This window comes from Eptatretus burgeri, chromosome 17 (genome assembly GCF_056783735.1).
Source record: "Eptatretus burgeri isolate ZD-2024b chromosome 17, Ebu_testis_v1, whole genome shotgun sequence".
Taxonomy (NCBI): domain Eukaryota; kingdom Metazoa; phylum Chordata; class Myxini; order Myxiniformes; family Myxinidae; genus Eptatretus; species Eptatretus burgeri.
The window spans coordinates 37,223,979-37,239,667 of record NC_140977.1 but is presented as its reverse complement, the minus strand read 5'-3'; positions in this window follow the sequence as shown (position 1 = coordinate 37,239,667).

The window sequence follows — 15,689 nt, the reverse complement described above, 5'->3', positions numbered from 1 at the left end:
CTGTTGAGACGTGGTTGGTGGTGGTAGAGATGGTGGCTGGTCCAAAATAAAGATAGTAAAAGAAAAACGGCTATCCTGAAGAGTCGCAGCCCGAGTGAATGACATGTATTCCCACTAGACAACGGGTTTGGGCCTAACTACACATATACTTACGGAGATATCTCACCGAAGGGACCTGAATGGTGGTGTGCGAATTTCGTCAACCACAACAATATATATATATATATATATATATATATATATATATATATATATATATATATATACATACATTTTTGAAACACAAAATGGACCAAAATGCAATACCCTCTTTAGTGAGGGTAAAATATCAGGCTATATATCGTTTTTGGCCCGATCGCTCAATGGTGAAGAATCACTTAAAAAAAATTTAAAATTCTCGTATCCAAATCCGGATTCGGATCTTCACTAAAATCGAATCAATTCATCGTAGTCACACAGTCAATCTGTCCAAGTTTCATCCGAATCTGTACACAAATTTTTGAGCTATTGTGCTATATATTAGTTTAGCCTTCTCTCAATGGTGAAAATAGCTTAAAAAATTATCATATCCGGATCCGGATTCGGATCTTCACCAAAGTCTAATGAGTTCGTCCTTGTCACACACAACTTGTCCACAAAATTTCATCCGAATCCGTCCACAACTTTTTGAGATATCCTGTACACAAAAAAACAAATGAAATTGCTCGTTGAGCAAGGAATTGCCGGAATAACTTTGTCATATCTCCATGATCTCTGAAAAAACAAAACCTGGAAATCAATTTGGTTCTTATAAGTTGATAGTGCTACTGTTTAATGAGTTATAGCACTTAGTTTGTTCATGATCATAACTTGGAAGTCAATCGGACTTGAAATGGCGTTTTTATCGCAATTTGAAAGTTTTGACCCGATCCCCCTGACATTCGACCCCCGACCGCGAAGAAGGGTGTTGGTGTGACACCCCCAATTAGACATATGGTTGGATGCAGGATTGGAAGATGCACATTTAGGATTTGGTTTGAAGTCGATACGACCATTTTAGCGGACGTTATTATGAAAATAAGAATTTCGGTTTTTCGGTGACCTTGACCTTGACCTTTGACCTAGATTCACCAAAAACGACAAGTGTCTAAGTTGGACCATGGCCGACGTCTGTACCCAGTTTGGTCATGATCGCTGAAACGGTGTGGCTGCTACAGGGTAAACAAACACACAAACAAACAGACAGACACAGAATGACACACAACCGACCAACATAATTACCGAAATCCGAAGGATTCCAGCAATTAACAAACAGACAGAGAGGGGTGAACACATTACCTCCTTCACCTTCATTGGCGGAGGTAAAAAAATTGAATTGCAGGACATTGAGTCCAGTACTATCGTCCTCCTGCAGAATCTATCTGTTTATTACGTACCAACCCCGTTACTCCATCAATGCCCTCGTTTCTCTCCTTACATAACCTCTCCCATGGTCCAAGCTCCCTTAAACCCTCAATTCTGTCTTCCATCATAGAGATATCGATGTATTTTTACATGAATGTTCAAGGACATCAGGCGACTGGATAAATCAATACCGAATATGGGAATTCAACGAGCTGTCCCACCTCGTGCCAAGCCGGCCAAACAAAGGTGGGATCACTTAACAGCTGAAGAGATTCGAGCAATATTCCAGAGCCCCAGCCCCACGATGGCAACTCGGGCTATGTACAGTCTGATACATGAATCTGGATATAGCAGCATCATTGTACCTTTCTTGTGGTAATATGTAAATATGTGAGAGCTTGGGGTTCCGGTTCCGGTGGAAACCGGAAGTGACGAGCTGTGGATAAGGATAAAGGAGTTCACGGCCTGGTGAATAAAAGATAGACACGGATTCCGAAGGCTCGGATGGCTTGTCCTTATTTGCTAAATTGGTGATGTGACCCCCGACGTGATACAATGGACAGACAAGGAGATACGAACGACCAAGCATTCGCTGGGAACGGGCCTTTCACGGTCGCTCACCAGCTTCATCCGGGGCAGCGGTTTCGTTGAAACTGCCGCCATTTTGACCTGACGACCTGCAGCTGTGGTTTACACAGGTCTAAGTGCAATTCGATACCTGGAGTATTACTACCTAGTCGACGTGGTTCAAGTACATTGTTGGATCCTTTATCACAAGAATATGTGACGGAGGTGAGAAACATTTTGCTGCAACCTCTGACGAACAATCCGGACACGATTTTGAAGGCCGCGCTTACAAAGCGCACAACCCCCTACCCCCTCAAAGCACTGCCACCTTCAATAACACCTTACAACCGAGGGTGTACGAGATCGAAGACCTACACAGATACTGCGTCATACTCAGCAGCTTCTGGGTGACAGACATGCCACCTTCGACCAGTCGCTCCTTCGGGAGTTGTGTTTGCAGCAGTTGCCACCCCACATCCGCACGGTACTTGCGGCTCATGCAGAGTCGGCACATCAAACGAATCGCAAACTCTGCGGCCGATTCTCTCTCACGCATCGAGGTTTTGGCGTGGTCTTCAACCAGCACACTGGCCATCAATTTTAACGCACTGGCAACAGCACAACGGGAAGACACGGAGCTCAACCGTCTACAATCTGCGGTAGGTATGCTTGCATTTCTCGAGGTCGCAAACCCAGGGCCAGCCACAACAAATCCCAAAAATACCTTTTAATAACGGACACAAAAAATTCTAACCACCCTCAGGGAATCCAAATCCACACTGGGACTCCACGTTCAGCTCGACTTCTTCTTGTGCATCATACAAGCTCATGTGACACAAGGGACAACTTTCTCGCTTCTCAAGCCAAGTCTTCAGGCACCACTTGCTTCTGATCCATTTGGACAGACGGCATTGTGACTAACTGGAGGTGGGTCACTGCAGTGCACATCTCCCAGCATCCATGAGAGAAGGGCTTCAAGGATGTCAAACGCCTCCTCACAATCAAGAATGTGAATGGCATACGCTGGGACTCGTGGAATGACAGGGTATCCCGAGGGTCTGAATAACTTTGGGATAAATCTTCGAAGAACACATGAGTCATCAGAGCAGTGTCTGGCATCTGTCAGGGTCGATGGGGTTGGCACGCTCGACGCCCGTTGGGTTCCACTTCACACAAAGATCCACCAGAAACTGGTTTCAGGGTCCTGGTAGCCAGTTTGAATCTGCTCCGTTTCGTGAGCTGACTCGACTCCAGGGTACTGACAGTGTACGAACGACCACTTACATTTCAGCAGGGAATGGTGTGGTGGAGCATTTCCACCACCAACTCAAGTCTTCCCTGAAAGCACATGACAACTCCACGCACTGGACGGACGTTGTACCTCTGGTCTTGCTTGGTACACGAGCTGCTCCAAAACAAGACTTTGGATGTTCCACTGCAAAGCTAGTGTACGGTGCAATGCTTCGTTTCCCAGGATAATTCTTCTCAGCATCTGATCACTTCTTGCCCGATACCAGCAACTATGCCAATCAATTTTGTATGGCCATGCAGGGCCTCCAGGCGATTGCAGCACGTATGCCTTTGGCACGCCTGCTTTTTATTCCCCAGTTTTCTCTGTGCACCCATGTATTCATGCAGAATGACTCTCTGGAGACCCTTGCAGCAACCATATGACGGACCTTACAATGTTCTACAACCCTCCGAGAAGACGTTCAGACTCAATATTAATGGTGGTTGGGAGACGGTCTCCATAGATTGCTTGAAGCCAGCTTTTCTTGATGCAGCATCAGATGACCCTCCCCGCGACTGGTGGTTCGACGCCTATGACAATGGTACCCTTACTGTTGTATTCAACTCACCTTGAGTGCCAATGTACACTTCCTGACACAATATTTGAGTACAATTTCCTGTCCTTTCCAATTTCCGTGGATGGACGTAAAACTGAAGGACCCATCTGCCAGCGTTAGTTGGTGGACATTAAAGGTGACGGTGTCATTCGTGAAGAGTCAGCAAGTTATCACCAGCAGCCTGAAACAAATTACAAATTCCTGCTCTGACTGACTGCTGTGAAGGCACTGGCAAACCATGCAGTATCATCAAGACACTGCTTTGGCATCACCAACACTCAAATCAAGAGTATATATCTCACTAACGGGCGACGTGAAGTCGGGTGACGTGAGACTGCTGGGGGATAATTATCTCCCAAGACACTGAGTGGAGGAGAATACACAGCTAATTCGCCACAATGCAGTTGTTTTACTAATTTTCAGTGCATGGCCGTTTCAGCACACACGGTTGGCTTAACGGGTAATTTACTCACACCGGAAGACACAACCACGGCTCAAAATAGTCACTCGTTTAAAAGCAAACAGGTTTAATCAATAAATACTGGGATGGGGACATGGGAGTTGAAATGCTGCAAGACAGCTAATAGGACGGCACGCTGAAAGGTGGTAACAGTGTCTCGGTTATCCTGAGCACTAATCTTCTCAGAGGCAGACTCAGTCGGGAACACAAGATGTAAGACAGTGTGCATTGGTGGGTATCTTTCCTGAAGCGCCAAGGGCGTGGATGCAGGCATGCTCTTGGTCACCTCCACATTTGGTCTCTCCCTCAGCAATTGTTGCACCGATGGCTGCTCACTCGCTCTCCCTGTGGGGGACTGGTCGAGAGCTGGGTGCTCTGGGTTGCGCGAGTCCCAGGCTATGAATCTGAGAGTTTTGATGGTCCGGCTGTGCATCTCAGCGCGGTGAGTACAGGAGAGATGTGAGTTGTGTTGCTGGCTGGGATCCCAGCTGTATCTCTTTGCGAGCCGTGATCGTCGTACTTGCTACAGCCAGCCCTCTCGCCCCCATGGGTCTTGTGCAGTTGTGCAAGGCAACACATGTGGAACAGCGATTGATAAGTGCGATTTATGCATGAAAGTACAATCATGGTGATTTAGAGATTAGACATGAATGGGAGAAAGAGACAGACACGAGGACAAAGGGTGACAGGGGAATCTAACTCAATACATGATCCTGGTCGATGCCAATTGGGATTTCCAAACACTGATTAGGATATAACTATCACATAATTAACCCCCACGCCATTTGTGCAACATAAACCATTGCAATTGAGAAAAGAAACAGAATCAAGAAATTGGACATGCAACATGAAATATTAGAATTATTCTTACCTGAACTGAGCGCTCATTCATATTGAAATCACAGCTCCAATCTAATCTGCGTACATATCTGTACAAGACCTGTGAGAAGTGCCATGCTCCTCTAAAAATTGACCACCCATGTCATTTAAGGATACGAATGGCTGGGCATTGTTCAATACCAAACTAGAACGGCACTCGGTAGAGTGCATACCTCAGCAAGGTTGATCAGTTTATGTTTTGTATCCCACTGATAGGCCGGATCTGCAACAAAATCTAATCAGCTTATTCTCGTCACCCAACCAAATCATCCACCAAATTTTGTCATAATCCGTCTGCAACTTTTAAAGATATGCTACATATCGTTTCTGGCTCAATCTCAATGGTTCCCATTGTGTGCTGCTTTTTTTTGGCTGCTGGTTGCATCATTGGTTAGGGGCGTGGCCATGCCGCTGATGCAGTGCCCCGAATACCAATATACTGATGCTCATTTCGCCGACCTCGGAAGAATGACAAGCTGTCAACCCCCTGGTGCTAATTCAGTGGAAACGGGGCTTGAACTCAGGACCCCAGGATCCCAAGCCACCACAAACCTAATCGCTAAGCCAACACCAGGCTATCTCAATGGTGAAGAATCACTTGGAAAAATAAATAAATAAATAAAATGGTCTTATCCGTATCTTCACAAAAATCAAATCGATTTGTCACGGTCACACACCCAAACTGTCCACCAAGTTTCATTTGCCAAGAATAAACTTTGATCACTTTCTCACTGAAAAAATAAATAAATAACTACAACAAATAGCAATGGCCAATCATTGCAATTGCATTGTCACCTTTTATTTGAAAGTTGATACAAGTTGACAATTCAATAAATTACAGAAAGCAAGGTAATACAATCTTTCTGTTCTGATCAGTATAAAGATCATACACATTATAACACACAAAAAGCTGTATTCTAAAAACAACACCAGTTGCAACGAATAGCCTTGGTCAAAAACAACAACTGCTCTTCCTTTAAGACAAATTAATTAACTCCGCAAACCACCTTGACCAGGATCGCTACAGTTTGTTTTTTATTAGTATTATTATTATTTTTCGAACAAATCTCGAAAGTTCAATGAAGACCATGTGCAAGTACGACGTGCTGTACTTGCAAAACGATGGTACATTCCGCTCAGGAGGCAGACTGCCAGAACCTTGCAATATCTGGATTAGATTACAAGGTGTTATATTTTTTTGGTAGTTTTTTGACTTTTTAGGGTATCATGAGTTCGAAATAGCATTAAGCCACTCCATCATCGTTGGGAAATTATTTTTGTGGGTACGAACCAAAACCACGTACACTAGAAAAATGGGCAAATTTTACAGGGTGGAAAAAAAAGAATTGAAATATACTATTATTGCAGCAATTAACGAAAATGAATGTTAACTGGCTTGAAATGAGATACAAATTATTCTGCAGCCCTATTATGTGTTTAATAATAACACTAGTCTGTGTCATTATATGTATAGTTTGTACATTTTCTGTCAATGTAAGTCTGATTTTGAATTTAAAAAATGCTAATTAAAAAAAACAAAAATTTTGATTATTTTTTTCCTTAAAATTAAGATAGGATTAAGATCATAAAAACTTGATCTGATTGAGCGAAATTAGATACATTTCTGAATTCAGCATGCAAAAAGCATATAAAGAACCGTTGAGAAAACCTAGACCACTGAAAAAAAAATTTCAAATGCAGCCCAGTGTAATCAACAGATTTATTTTGGCCACAATTTTATTTTACAAGCCATTGAAATGCGTACGTGTCTGATTTTGAATTCTGATAATTCACTAAAAACTATGGAAGGGATAAAGTTGACAATGCCACCTCTCATACCTTGCAGGGATGCAATCATGAAGAACAGATCCACCAAACAGGAACTCATCAACGAGCTCTGTAACAATATTTTGTAATATCAGAAAATGTCACAATGGTTGGAGAGGGATATTGCTCTTTCGGAACGGACATGAGGAGGTTGATGTGAACATAATCTCAGATACAAATCTCCTTGTGGAGCAAGGCAAGAGGAATACCCAAGTCAATGCTGAGGCCAATGACATTTTCTTTCTCCTGATGTATGGTGTGGAGTGGAAAAAAACTGACATCCATCCAGATGAAGTTTGATGGCTTGCTCATAGACATAAACACTTCGGTTAGGGAACTTTGAGCTGCATGCAGTAATCTGCTCGCCGCACACACCTCAACAGGTTATTACACCCTCTCCTACCCTTTCAAGAAGGATGAAGCTTCGGCAAGCAATGCTATGAAAAAGAACAGAAACCTCCAGTTGCATATCTTTGGAGAGCTGAATGGTGACATTAAAGAAGTGAATGTTGACAAGTTCTTTATGTGTATAATGGTAGCAAGAAGGTTGTGGCCAGGGAGTGCTTGCGCCATAAAACACTCCTATTAACAGAACCTGTGTTAGAGTGCCACATCCTTCAAGCTCATCTACAATGTATTCTGTGGAAGGCAGCAGATCAGAAAGATCAGCAATCTCTCGAGGTCATGGAAATTGGAAGGTGGAGTACTCCAACCTAAGACTGGGATCGAAGTAGCATGTGTCCTAGAAAGTTACTGCGTGTGGGTTCGTTTCTCAACAGCCTTGTGCCAGAGTTTCATGGCAGCAGGACTTCCTTGCATGACTACTTGTAAATGTTCAGGAGACATGGAAACTTGTCAGCATGAATTCACAGCAGAGGGGGCTAATGTAGAATCATGTGAAGATTCAGGTAGTGGAGATGAGGATTATTAGATCAGATGAACTGTGATAAAGGAAGCCTCAACTCTTGTAAAGTGGTTCGTGTATGTCTTGGAACTCTTGTAAAGTGATTTGTGTATGTCTTGGAACTCTTGTAAAGTGACTTGTGTGTATTTTAAAAAAAAATTTATGATGGAATTGTGTATTTCTTTTCACTCATTTTACAATTCATGTTGAATGATGGCTGCTGTTATGTAATAAACGATTGTATTTGTTTTGTTTGACACCTTATTTGTTCATTTTGTACCACTATTGCGAAAGTAATCATAGATATCATTTTTTTCTTTTTCAAAACCCTGAAATTGTCCTGTTTTTTTTTCTCGTGTACATTGGGTTTAGCAGCTGCATATAAAGAACTGTCCATGCCCACAGAAAGAATTGCTCATGTAGCAGCTGACAGTTTAGAACACCCAGGTAGTATTGGTTTCACAAAATGGGAATTATCATGACCAAACATCTCTTCATCGTCATGGCAGATACAAGAAAATGGGAAGGAATTCTTGTCTATGCTTTGTGCGTTTGAGGAATGAAAACGTTCCTAGCTCAGGTTTTGACAGGTGACGACATGATGTGAAATACTGATATTTCAAGCTGTTGTAAACAAAGCATTAAGCTCACAGCTGAAGTTGAAGAAGCAGCAGAAGCAGCAGCAGCAGAAGAAGCCAAATAAGAAACTGTAGGTGTAGAGAGTAGCATCATTCATATATCCAGCAACGCAAGACCAGAGATAGAAACATTCTCTTTTTGCTCGATTACAAAATCAAGAGTGAAGCGACTCATTGTAGGTTTCTTTATGCTATAAAGTGTTTTATATGGCATGAAGAAGAATAAGTTCACTCTCTGATGGGGATAGGGTGTGTTTGGCTGAGTGGTGTGAGATGCATTAAGTAGCTCATATTTGAAGATCCCCATTCGACCTTTTCATTTCTTTCTTTGCACATGACGAACGTTTTCAAGAGTGATGAAATTTCAAGCACTCCACCAGCACCCACCCTTCCAGTGAAACTTCCATAATCCAGAATCATTGTTCACCTCTTATTGTTGCCAAAACGAAGTTTTTGCAAGATATGTTAGTCAGCTTGTATGTTTTTTTATTTTTGTTTGTCTGTAATCACGTATCGATCACTCTGCAGAGCACAGTTATCATTGGAAATTTCTGTAACTTCGCATATCAGAGTCCTATAGAGGTCCCTTTCAGCGCATAAAATTTAAGGTCAAGGTCAAAGGTCAAGGTCACTTTGTTGCAAATCAGAGGAGTCGACGAAACCCTTATTTTTTGAGTAATTTTGATCGGATCGTCTTTAAACTTCATGGGAATATAATTCATGGTCTGGCGCTCAGATGATTAATTTTTGGTGGCGATCGGCCTTGACCTTCATGGTTAGCACTGGAGGTCAAAAGTTTTTGACCCCAAGGTCAAATTTTGAAATCTTAGATACCATATCGAGTAATACCTCATATGAAAGCGCTTGATAAGTGCTTTCCAGATCTGTAAAAAGTTTGACGCTACGACGTCATTTGATGACGTCATGACGAAAAAACGGATTTTTCATGAAAATTTTATTTCCTCAGTTCTCATCAAAATCTCTTGATATTTCATGTACAACGGTCCTGGAGAGATACCATTAACCGTACGAAAATATAAAGGTCAAGGTCAAAGGTCAAGGTCACAAAAAGGTCAAGCATCAAGGTCGACAAAACCCTTATTTTTTGAGTAACTTTAATCGAATAAATAAGTCACTCATGTTCACATTTTGGCAAGATACTGGTCACCCTGGGGGTGACATTGTTTTTTGTTTTTTTTTAAACCCCACCTGGACAACCAACTTCCACATTCTTTTCATTCTCCTTATTCCCTCCTGGCCTTCAAGACAGCTGTTCCCCACCATATCTCATCCAAAACCATAATATTCCACATTCCATTAACCTCCCCCAAATATACCTCAATCCAAGTTTCCTTCTGTATCCACCTTGTCTACCCCCTACTTATCCAAGTCTTCCTTCATTTTGTCCCTCAACCCGGCTGTTGGTGTTTCTCCTGTTCCTTTTCGTTCTGTTGCATCCTGATCCGTTCCGTGTTTTAGATCCTTTACAAGCCGAGACTTTGCATTCAGAAAAAAAAAAAAAAAACAAGTCTCGTTCATCTTTAAACAGAGTACGTTGACACATATTTAACTTAATGAGAGAAGAGTGTAATTAAAATAAGACAACATAACCACATCAAAATGTTCACACTTGAAAATGGAAGGGGGGAGAGGGTGTTACTAAAAAGACAAAGCAAAACATTTCTCAGGATTAAAATGAAAGAACCAACAAGTTCGTAAAATCTCCAAACTCAAAAATCTCACTCAGGACTTAAACCCAAACCATCTCGCAATAAATGCAAAAGCATAATCTCAGAACTCAGTCCTTCGGTCCTTACTTTTCATTAGCATTTTTCTCCAAGCTTAGAATAACCAGTGCACATTTCAACATTGTTTGTTTTCAAAATCCATGTTCATTTAACTGCCTTAAATGGATTCAGGCGCAGTGCGAGAGCAGGCTGATGTCACGCTTCTCCAAATCCAAAGTCATGTTTCTCATAGCAGGAGACTATGCGCTGACAAATAAGTCTCAGTTGGAATACACCAGCTTCTCTGAACATCTGGAATTGCATACAGTACTGATCCAGAACTACCTTACATCTGCCATGTTGAAATGAAAGACATTTTTTTGTTCTTTGCATGTAATTATGGATGCCAAGCCCATATATTATATGATGTAACTAACAGCAAGAGTGAGAATGAGAGGAGAAGAATCCAAATTCAATTCTATTTTCTCAAATCTCTGATGTTACAACATGGTCTTATTAAATATCTGAGTGAATGAAACCAAAGTAAACGAGAAGGGCATTCTGACGTCACCAGATCTGCCTCCACCCACATTATTACATCATTATACATGCTTATAACAAGTTTGATTTAAATCCCTGAACCCAGATTCAAAATCTTTAATAATTCGGGCTGCCAGACCATACAGTATGGGCTGCCAGCCCATACTGCTGCATGTCAGGTCAGGTTCGATCTGTGACCTGCTACAGGTACCATGTAAACCTGTACTAACCTGTTCCATGGTCGGGTTGTCGGCGACTAAACCGTCTCCCCCACCAGGTTTTCTGGTGAGGGGGGTGTTTGGATATGGACACCCAGCAGGATTAAAAACAAAACCTGTCAAAGGGCGGAGGAGCTCCTTGTGAGCCAACGGCCATCCGTATATAGTGCCCAACTGTGTCTGCGAACGTCCTCCTGCAGTTGGGTCACTTCTTATTAGGAGGTTGGTGGCAGGATTTGCACTCCGGCCACTGTAAAACCCTTCATTCCGCAAAACGCAAAAAAATCTGAAAACCCACTCCGTGGGAGTACCTCCTGTGCAGCTTCCCTTCGCAGGGCAGCTCACCGGATGACGGGATTGGGGCAAAGCCTTCGGGACCCCCAATCTTTGATGATAGGAGGGAAACATCCCTGGGTCAGATTGCGGGAGAGTGTGTCGGAGTGGTGCTGAGGTGTCGTCCACCAGACGGCGGTCTCCTTGGGTTAACCTGAGGCGGTCCCTTCGGGTGGGTGCCTGGAATGTCCTATCCCTAAGAGAGGATGATCACCTGTCTCTGTTATCATCTGAGCTCAAGCGTTTGGACATCGGAATTGCAGCTCTCTCTGAGGTTCAGAGACCGGATTGCGGCGAGATAATGGTGGGTGGTTACACCGACTATTGGTCTGGTCGCTCTGATGGTTACCATACCCAAGGAGTTGCTGTAGCTGTGTCCAATAAGCTGACCCCAATGATAATTGAGGTAACACCGGTCAACGAGCGTATTATGAGATTAAGGATTCGTCACTCCTTAGATGTCATTTCCCTGGTCTCTGTTTATGCTCCGACTGAGGCGAGTGATCTCACCGTGAAGGATGCATTCTACGCCACGCTCGAGTCTGTGGTTGATCAGTGCCCCAGACGAGATACACTTCTAGTCTTGGGGGATTTCAATGCATCGACTGGAACTGATAGGGATGGTTATGAGGTGTGTGTTGGTCCCCATGGGTCAGGAACTATGAACCAGAATAGCACTAAGTTCCTTGACTTTGTAAGAAGTCATGGACTGAGGGTGGCTGGTTCATGGTTTCAGCGCCCACAAGGTCATCGCTGGACTTGGTATTCCAACGCTGGTGGTGTGGCAAAGGAAATTGACCATGTCCTCATTGACGGTCGTTGGAGGATGATCCAGAACTGCAGGGTCTACCGGAGTGCTCAGTTCCTCAATACTGACCACAGGCTTGTTGTAGCAACTCTAAAGCTGAAGCAACTCTAAACCAACTCTAAACTCTAAAGGAGAATAGAAACCATCCCAGCCTAGGCTGGATGTTGCCAAGCTCAGGGATGAGAGAGTAGCTGAGGAGTTTGCGAACAGGCTGAGTGGACACTTGGGGGGGTCTGGGTGCTTTGGGGGTCCTGAAGAGTTGTGGAGCGCCTTCAAGACCACCGTCCTTGATGTTGCTGGTGGATGTCTTGGAGCTCACCGCAGGGCAAAGAAGAATTTTGTCTCTCAAGGGACACTGGATACCATTGACCAGAGTCGCAGGGCCAGGCTGAATGGCAGGAGCTGAGCTGTTCAGGGAGCTGAGGCGTAAAACTGTATGTGCACTGAGGGTGGACAAGGAGGCCTATGTATGAGGAATCTGTGAGGGGGTAGAGCATCACCTGTGGACAGGTGATTCTCGTCCCGCTTACAGGGGAATTCGCGCATTACGTTCATCCAAGCCCATCCCTCGGAGCACTGCAGTTCGAGCAGAGAGTGGTAGGCTCTTGACAGAGGAGTCTGAAGTGAAGGCCCGCTGGGCCGGTTACTTTGAGTGGTTGTACCAGGCTGATCCCCCAGTTGTCGAGTTGGACGTCAAGGGTGTTACAATCCATGTTGCTGACCCTCGAATCAACTGTGGTTCACCTTCGCTTGTGGAAACACGGGCTGCGGTGAACCAGTTGAAACGGGGCAAAGCTCCAGGGATCTGTGGCATCCATGCCGAACTTCTCAAGGCTGGTGGAAATGCTGCACTCGTGTCGTTGAATGCAGTTTTGTGCTCTGCCTGGAACACAGGCATCATCCCAACTGACTGGAAGAGGGGCCTTGTTGTCCCTCTCTGGAAAGCGAAGGGTGATCGCCAAGACTGCAACAACTACCGAGGGGTGACGCTGCTCTCAGTACCGGGCAAGGTCTTTGCTCGGATAATTATTGATAGGGTTCGCCACCATCTGCTTGAGCACCAGCGTCCAGAGCAGTCAGGCTTTACACCAAAGAGGTCAACGATTGACCGTATCCTTGCCCTTCGTGTCCTCACCGAACGCAGGCGAGAGTTTCGGCAGGGGCTGCTTGCAGCCTATGTTGATCTCTGTAAAGCGTTCGATTCAGTGAATCGGGATGTCCTCTGGAGGATTCTTGGTCTTAGTGGGGTGCCACCAAAACTGATCGATCTGATGTCTGAACTCTACTCTGGTACTGAGAGTGCTGTGAAGTGTGGTGGTACCATCTCTGACTTATTTCCAGTTGTTACTGGAGTTCGTCAGGGATGTGTACTTGCCCCCACACTTTTCAGCACTTGTATGGACTGGATTTTAGGGAGGATGTCGGAGAGATCAAGTTGCGGTGCATCGTTTGGGAATGTCAAGATCTCGGACCTTGATTTTGCAGATGATGCAGTCATCTTTGCGGAGACTTTAGACATCCTTTTGGAGGCCCTCGAGGTGCTGAATGAGGAGTCGGAGCCGCTGGGATTACGGGTTTCTTGGGTCAAAACTAAGATCCAGGCTTTCAGTGACATCTTGGATGCTGCTGTCCTGTCTGTGTCTGTTTGTGGTGAGGATGTTGAGGTCGTGGAGAGATTCACTTACCTTGGCAGTGATATTCATGTCTCTGCTGGCTGCGAGTCAGAGGTCAATAGACGTCTGGGTCGGGCCTGGGGAGTCATGGATTCACTGGATCATGGGGTGTGGCGCTGCCGGTACCTGTGCGGGAGGACGAAAGTCCGAGTCTTCAGGTCCTTGGTACTTCCAGTCTTGCTCTATGGGTGCGAGACTTGGACTCTGACCAAGGATCTGAGACGGAGACTTAATTCCTTTGGTACCAGGTGTCTTCGGAGAATCCTTGGCTATCGCTGGTCGGATTTTGTGTCCAACGAGCGGTTGATGAGAGAGACTCGGATGAGATTTGTTACCTGCATAGTCCGTGAGCGTCAGTTGCGGCTGTATGGACATGTGGCTCGTTTTCCTGACGCTGATCCTGCTCACCAGATTCTCTCAGCGAGGGAGTCTCATGAGTGGAGGAGGCCAGTGGGCCGACCACGTGTCTCATGGTTGCAGCAGGTTGACAATCATCTCAAGGAGATGGGGATGGGCCTGGCATCTGCCTGGGGGATGGCCAGACGGAGGCCCCTGGAGTACCGGCGGAAAGTGGACGCAGCGACGCGCTGTTCTGTCACATGCTCCCATACCTGACCTGACACCATACGTCTGATCAGGTTGAAATTTGAAACAAATACTGCATTCACAATGACAACGAGATCACAATTGTGATATTTCATGTTGATTGATGAAGCAGGTCAAGAGAAAGAAATTTTTAAAGTTTTTCGTTCAATCAAAATATGTCTGCCAGACATTATTCCTGAACATCCTGGCATCCCCAAGGCTTGAGGAATGTGTGTGAAGTTTCCCCTCAATCTGACCAGCCGTTCTGAGGATGATTTTTAAAGGTTTTAGCGCAAATTCAATCTGGCTGCCAAACATGTGACCAACGATATCATATGTGTGAACTTTTTGTTCCTCATGGAAAGGCGATCAAACCTGTGAAGTTTCCCCATCGATCTGTTCAGCCGTTTCATTGAAGGTCTTTATGTTTAAAAAAACATGGCTGCTGATCGTGACCGATGACATCATTATCACACCATTCTACATGAGTAGTCGCACTTATGGTGAAAAATTTGCGCCATTCAGATAAGCGCTTGCAGAGAAAACAGAGAAAATTAACATGGATGGGCGTACGTATGTGCATATGGACGTACAACCTGAAAACATGCCTCCGGCAACAAAATATTTTTCTTGCTCCCATGTATATAAAAACATACATAAATGTTATATTTAATTTTTAAAACGCTTCGATTGAGTTTAATTGAACGGTTTGATTGAATTTCAAAGACAAATTGATCTCTCAAAGGAGAAGTTGCACTGCACAACTTGGTGCATTACCGACAGCTTCAAAATGACAAATATGATCATGGAGAAAGCTTTTGCACATTGTTACCCAAATGGACATCGATGAAAGGCTTTGCTTGCATAATGACATGTTTGGCTTCAGTTCACAAAGTGAGAGAGGTATTAAATACCTGATACCAATACTGTAGCTTTGAAATTGTAACAAACGAGAAATCCGAAACATGTCGAGCCAATTTTGTGTTAGCACCCAGTTGACCAAGATGTTCGTGAGCAGAAGGGACAGCATGAGAGTTTCATTGAGGAGGACATTTTCTTTGTAAACAAAGAAAACCAAATCTAATTATAAAGAATGGCACGAGGGCTTTTGAGCAACACACAACGTGTGTTGTATATATATATATATATATATATATATATATATATATATATATATATATATATATATATATATATATATATATATATATATATATATATATATATATATATATATATATTTTTGTTTTGTGTTTTTTTGTATATATATATATATATATATATATATATATATATATAT